Source organism: Uloborus diversus, chromosome 5 (genome assembly GCF_026930045.1).
Source record: "Uloborus diversus isolate 005 chromosome 5, Udiv.v.3.1, whole genome shotgun sequence".
Classification (NCBI taxonomy): Eukaryota; Metazoa; Arthropoda; class Arachnida; order Araneae; family Uloboridae; genus Uloborus; species Uloborus diversus.
The window spans coordinates 140,165,049-140,172,008 of NC_072735.1; positions in this window are offsets into that span (position 1 = coordinate 140,165,049).

A 6,960-nucleotide genomic window follows, 5' to 3' on the forward strand; every position below is an offset into this window, starting at 1 on the left:
TCATGAACAGAATGTTTCCTTGGAGAAAGAAAACGCCATTTTGAGAGCCCAAGTAACCTCTCTGAGAGAAGGAACCTAATCACTGAGGCAACTGTTACTACAGAAAGGACACTCGGAGCGGTGCAAAACGAGACTCTTGAGAAACTGATCGTAGAGATGGATGAATCTTACGACTCACAATTTTCTGAGTTCATGGACAGAATGTTTTTGTATACAGAAAAGACACTCGGAGTAATGCAAAACGTGACTGTAGAGAAACAGACCGTAGAGATAAATCTCACAACTCACACTTCTCTAAGTTCATGGACAGGATGTTTTTGTATATAGAAAAGACACTCGGAGTGGTGCAAAACGTAACTCTCAAGAAACTGGTCGTAGAGATGAATCTTACGACTCAAATTTTCCTGAGTTCATGGACAGGATATTTCGTATGAACAGAAAAATGACTGAATGAAACATACAGCAGCCAATAACTTTATACTTTTGGAGCAAGCATGCATTTTTCGCATCTATATTCAACTTTTACATGTTGAAAAGCAAATTTAGTGTTTTCCAAATTGTTGGACTTAATACACAAAACATGTTTCTTCAACAAAAAAAAATCACTTTAGTATCTTCTTCATTTAATTTCCTCTTTCTTAAAATTCGAGATACATTTCTTGAGGAAACATGTTCAGAGAGCGACATATTATAATTTTGTAACAGAAAGCGGATGTATTCCTGCTCAACAGCAAAAAAAAATTTCTGGTCGAACTTATTTTAAGTTTTTTCTGGTATTTATGCAGGTTGTTTCAAAACTCTTGGTAAGTACTTTGGGGAATAAAAAAAGAGGTCGTGTAGAGCACAAATCAACATAGACACCCTGGTCCATCTTCAATTTGAGACTGAAAACTAGTCTTCTCCTGGGATTTAACAAAGGAGATGACTGATTTTCGAACTCATCGATTCAATTGCTCTCAAGTTATCGAATGCAAACCAAACAATAAGTAAATCTTAAAGTTCGGTTTTTTTTTCTGAAAGTTACCGAAAACGATGCACAAAATCAGAAGGATCGAAAAGCAATCAATTTACAGAAATTGCAGAATACACAAAATGACAAATTCTGAAAGAACTTTCCAGTAGCGATGCAAGCTTCACATTTGCCGTGAAAAGCACAAAGCACACTCGCAAAATACCCGACATTTCTTAGAAACACTAGCAGCAACTGCAATCTTTGAAACAAGAGCTTTTTTTGTTTTGCAATCGATGGGGCTGTCGTAAATGAAAGAAATTATGTAATCCTATCGAGACAGGAGAGATCATACGACCTGGCCAGCTTAGTTGTGAAATCATCCAGATCTATTTAAAGCAATAATAGGAATGATGCATCGAAGGTTTCACCCTCATCCGCAGTAAAACAGGTTGGTACTCTAACAAACTTGTTGGTACCCTACAGGAGCTTATTACAGCATGTCATTGAAACATGTAGCAAAAACAGACGTAAAAACTTCTTCTGTTACAAATTTGATTAATATAATTGATAGCAGGTATGAACCTATCTTGTGATTACCGAGGATTCCAGCCCAACTAAATTCTAAATTTCTTTAAAATTTGAATCTTTGGTCTTTCACCGATAACTTGAGATCAACTGCAGATATACTAGGGCATCTATGTTGATTGGTATCAAGAATATACTTTTTTTAAATTCAAAAGACATTTAAAAACAAGAAACACACTTTAAAAATTATCTGGCATTTTAAATGGCGAAGTTAATGAGCTAATACTGTTACTAATAAAGGGAAAAAATGAAATAAAAGATTAACGTACTTCTGATGAAATGATTTCGAATTTTTTTCATTCGATTCAGAAAGCTAACCTAACTCAAATAAATTAACTAAAATACAGTTAAAAAATGATTTAATTCTAAAATAAGTCCAGTAATTTGGCCAATACTGCATTCAGGGTCCAATGTAGACTCACTGTTACTCTGACCCTAGTAAGAGTTGGTGCCTCCCTCGCATAAAAAAACCCCGTACATTTCAAAAGTAGTGATTTTGTAGTAGAAAACCAATCAAAAATTCATGCTATATATTGTACGCTGTTTTTTTCTAAAATGTACGTTCAATTGTTATAAGCCGATATGTGCTAGAAAATGAAAAAAAAAGAAAGAAGAAGAAAATGTGTACTATTTTGATGCTCAAGACCACGGATTTAATCAAGCTCTGTGTATACATTTCTCACCGATTACGATAGCCACAAAAAGACTTCCTGTGCGCGTCATTGGCTGTTAGTATTTAAAGGTTCAATGATTCATTGAATAATGTAAGTAATAAAATAAGCATTGACACACATGCTTGAAAGGAGAGAAACATTGCTATGTATGTGTGTGTTGTGAATTTTCTATTTACATCATTACAATGATTACAATGGAAACTGAAAAAAAAAATCAATCTTAAAGTCAATTTATTATTATTATTTTAACTGTGTAAATTGCGTATAAAATTTTACCGTTCATTTTAATGTGATTTTAAAGCTCCGAAACAGCCCCTCCTCCGTTTTGTCAATTGCAGTTTTTAAATAATCTAACTATAACTCGACAACTGTCTAAAAGATATTTCTGTCGTGCTTACGTTCACAGGTACATATGAACGTACGGAAGGGCCGAAAAAACAAGTCAACACTCTCTTCGAGGGGCGGGGGAATAGGCTGATAATTCATTCCAAAATTTGTGAGAAACAATTTTTTTTTGTGACTGCAATTCTTTCTTTATTCGTAAAAAAAAGTAAACTGGCTGCCAAATTTCTAATCCTCGCGTAAATCAAACATTGAAATAACATGAAAGTATTTCATGTCACTTTCCTTTCGTTTATTTACCCACTCAATCGCAACGGCTTATTTGGAAAGTAAGCACAACATTGCGAAGCGTGATGTTATTATAAATAACAAAAAACAAATAATGCACTAATGCATTTCGACCATTAATGGGAGTTCTGACATGGAATTGCGAGCTGTATGGCGCTTTAATGTATAACACACCTTGCATCAGTAACTCACGGTAGATAGCGTGGAATTCTGATCGTGATAAACAATCGTGAAAATAGGAGTGCATTATGATGCAGGCATTTCAAGTAATTTCTTTTAATGCTTTTTTCGTTATTAGCAAAGGGTAATTGAGAGTTATATTGGAAACTAATGAGTAATGCAAAGTTTAAACCAACTAAGTATTGGCGAATGTTTGCAGCTAAGAGCAAGGAGAGATTTTTTTTCTGAGCAATCACGAAATTTTTATTGTTTTCAGTTGACCGTTGAATGATGTCCGCGACCTTTGATTTTTATTTTTCTCTACATAAAAGGCAGGCGTCCATGTTCCTCCACATCGAATTATTTATAAACAACCTTCGCGACTTTACACAATCCTTTTTACACGAAAACAGTATGCAGCATCCAGAGCATAAAATCCAGCATCCAGCATATAACATCCAGCACATAACATCCAACCCTAGGCATTCATTTGAATTTTGACATCTTGAACTCAAATTATTGTTGTGATGAAAGCCATTAGTAGAAACAAGAAACCCAACGAGTAGGGTCCTATCGTAGTTCGTGATTGCGAAAAACATTATTTGAATTCAGGATCTCAATATTCAAACTTTTTTTTTTGTGAAACAAAGTAACCCAAGAAAATATTTCAATGCTCTAAATGTCCTGAAGGATTGCTTTTGTTTAAACATAACATGAAAAACCATAAAAAAAAAGTAGTGTATAATAGCTAACTTAATAATAAAGTTGAATCTCGATAACTCGAAGGTTATAACTCAAATCTTCCTTCATTTTGGAGTTTTCATCGGGTCCCAAACTCTTGAGACTGTTGTAAAAACTTCCCATAACTCGAACATTTTAGTCCGTCCCTTGGGATTTCGAGTTTTCGAGAGTTGACTGTATTTGGAGAATGAGATGTAAAAGAAATAAATGCTCACTGCTGTGCAGAAATAACTTCAAAATTCAACAGTCAAAACATCACAAAATGCAAAATAAATTGCTTACAGATGTTTCGATCTGCAAGTGAGCTCCATTTTCAGTGCACTAGAACTTTGAGCTTTCAGACACTAACAGCAGTTCAATCACCAATGAAGCCAAACCACTTTTTTCATTGCGATACAGTTTTAAACTTCCGAATGGTAACAGTCAATATCAATGATTCCAAAGCCCTTGTTCAATGCAAGACCGTTTTGAATTATCTGGATGCTTAAAGCAGTCATCAATAAAGCTCTTGCCCAATACCGGACCATTTTAAAACGTTAACAGCAGTTATCAATAAAACTAAACGCCATTTTTAACGTGGAACAGTTTCGAGCTTCTAGACGCTACAACCTCTGCAATTTTGATGACACTGAAATCTAACTGCCATTAATGAAATTTAACCAATTTTATCAATGCGAAAAAGTTTTGGGCTTTCCAACGCTGAACTCATTAATGAAGCGAAAAACTTTCTTCAATGCGAGGTTTTAAATTTTCAGACTTGATCAACATAAAAGTTCATTTTGACTTCATTTGTGGCTTCTGATTACTTCATGCGTTCAGAAGCTCAAAACGTTTCCGCATTGAGAAAAGTGGTCTTTGAAATGCTGAAACATGGGTAAATAATGTTTTTACAAATTTGTACTTAAACTTCATTGGCGTCATACCGCACCCCGGCAAGTGACACAACTCAAAATTTGGGGAAAACGTGGGTACTAGTTATTGATTTAAAACTTAAATTTGATGCTCTTTCTTGCCACAAAAATCGCACCAATTTAGCTTTCATAACAGGTACGTGGTAACGTAAAAAAGATACAATCAATAGTAACAAATCAGTAAAATCTATAATTTAGGAGAAAACTTATGGGGGGGGGGGACATTTTCATTTTAGACGGCAAGAAACTAACCCGTAAACATCACATCGTAATGGTTTTAAGCGTATAGTATTTGAGACTATTTGACCTTGATTTTTTCCAAGGATGTTTTTTTTTTTTTTTTTGAGTTGTGTCTTTCTATGCCGGGGTGCGATATACTATTTTATTGTTTTTATTGTAAACGGTTGTTTTCATGTAATATAATTTTAAAAAGAATTAAGGGGGAAATGAGTTTATAGGAAGTAAAAATTTTAGTGTTGTTCGTGAATTTTTCTTAACAGCAAAGAACTAATCGAAATTTGTTTAAACTTGGGCAACATTTTATCCATATTTTGAAGTACCCCCTTTTTTTCAGCAATCACGATTGCTTATTGTTCTCACTTGACTGTTTTTGGCGTTCCTTTGATTTTTCCCACCGCCACCCTCCGCACCATCACCGTCGACGGGCTCCTAACGGTGCTGCTCCTATAGCGAAAGCCGTCTCCAGGTTGCATCCATATCCTACACACACGCGCATACATACACAACTACACACACACACACACACACCACCACATACACACATACAAACACATACACACACGCATACATACAGACACCCACACACACACACAAACATACGCACACACATACACACAACTACCCACACATTCATGCCTGCACCAGACACAAGCACATATGATAAACAAATACCTTTGTGCTGAACACTAAAGTAAGACAAAACAACGTTAGAAGAAGCACAAATTTACAATTTACAGCAAACACGTGTTTCGGCGTTACAGGGAACGCCTTTTTCAATGCAGAAAATAATGAGCTTATGGATGAAAAGACATCCGACAAAAGCCAAGAGCAGATAAGCATGCAGCTTAAAAGATAAAAACAGAGGATTAGCCAAACACCAATGACAAAGTTATAAACCGATCAGGAACCAATAGGAATGCAAGCAAAGGCCAAGAGCTTTCTCTTAGGTACGAACCCAGAAAGAAAGAATTCAATTGGACAAAGATTAAGCCGAAGCTTAAACAAAAAGAAAAAAAATTGTCAGTAACCGTGAACCGCAAGAAAGGAAAAGCTGAATGGAAAACCATGAAAAAAAAGATAAATAGAAGAAAATTGGGGGGGGGGGGTGTCAATCAAGACAAAAAGAAAATAAACAAAGGAAGATAGATAAAAATGAATGGAAAAAAAAGGGGGGGATGGGGAAAGAGTATTAAAGATATGGGAGCCAAATGTTGGAAAAATATGGAACTGCACTAAGATCGTTAACTAAGTTAGAACTGTTCCTCAAAATATGAAAGGATTCCCAAAAGTCAAGATCTGATGAATTGGGGCACTTTTGGATAATCTGATAAGAGTTAAAATCAAAAGACTGATTCGAATCCCAACAATGTTGAGCAATACTAGTCTTATTTAATTGTTGTTTTTTCACATAATTTTGATGCTCTTTCAAGCGAATTTTTAAAGCACGCCGAGTCTGTCCAATATAGGCAAGTTTACAACTACAATTAATTCTATAAATTCCACAACAATTAAGAGGGTGAATAGGATCTTTAAGAGAAGAGAAAGAAAGTTTATTAATAGGTGAGAACACCACCTGGAATTGGAAACGTTTTAGAATCTTAGCAACCTGATAGCTTACAGATGGAAAGAATGGCAAAACAACCAAATTCTTTCTGATGAAGGTTCGGTTACGAACATTAGTTTGGGATTTATTTGAAAGTTTTTTATAAATGGAATCAATCAAAGTTGGCGGATAGTCTCTATCAATTGCCACAGCTTTAAGATAATTAAGTTCCACTTTAAGAAGTTCCGACGTAGAACAAATATTAATTGCGCGATAAACAAAAGAATTGAAAGCAGAATATTTTTGATTTGGAGGATGAGACGATAGTCTATGAGGAGGTAAAGAAACAGCAAAAGGTTTGCGATAAACAGTAGTTTCAAAACCAATTTCAGTACGAGAAACAAGTACATCAAGAAATGAAATGCAATTATTCCGTTCTTTCTCACAAGAAAACTGAATATGAGGATCAATGGAGTTTAAAATAGATAAAACCTCATCACTCTCAAACTGATTCTGGTTCATTAG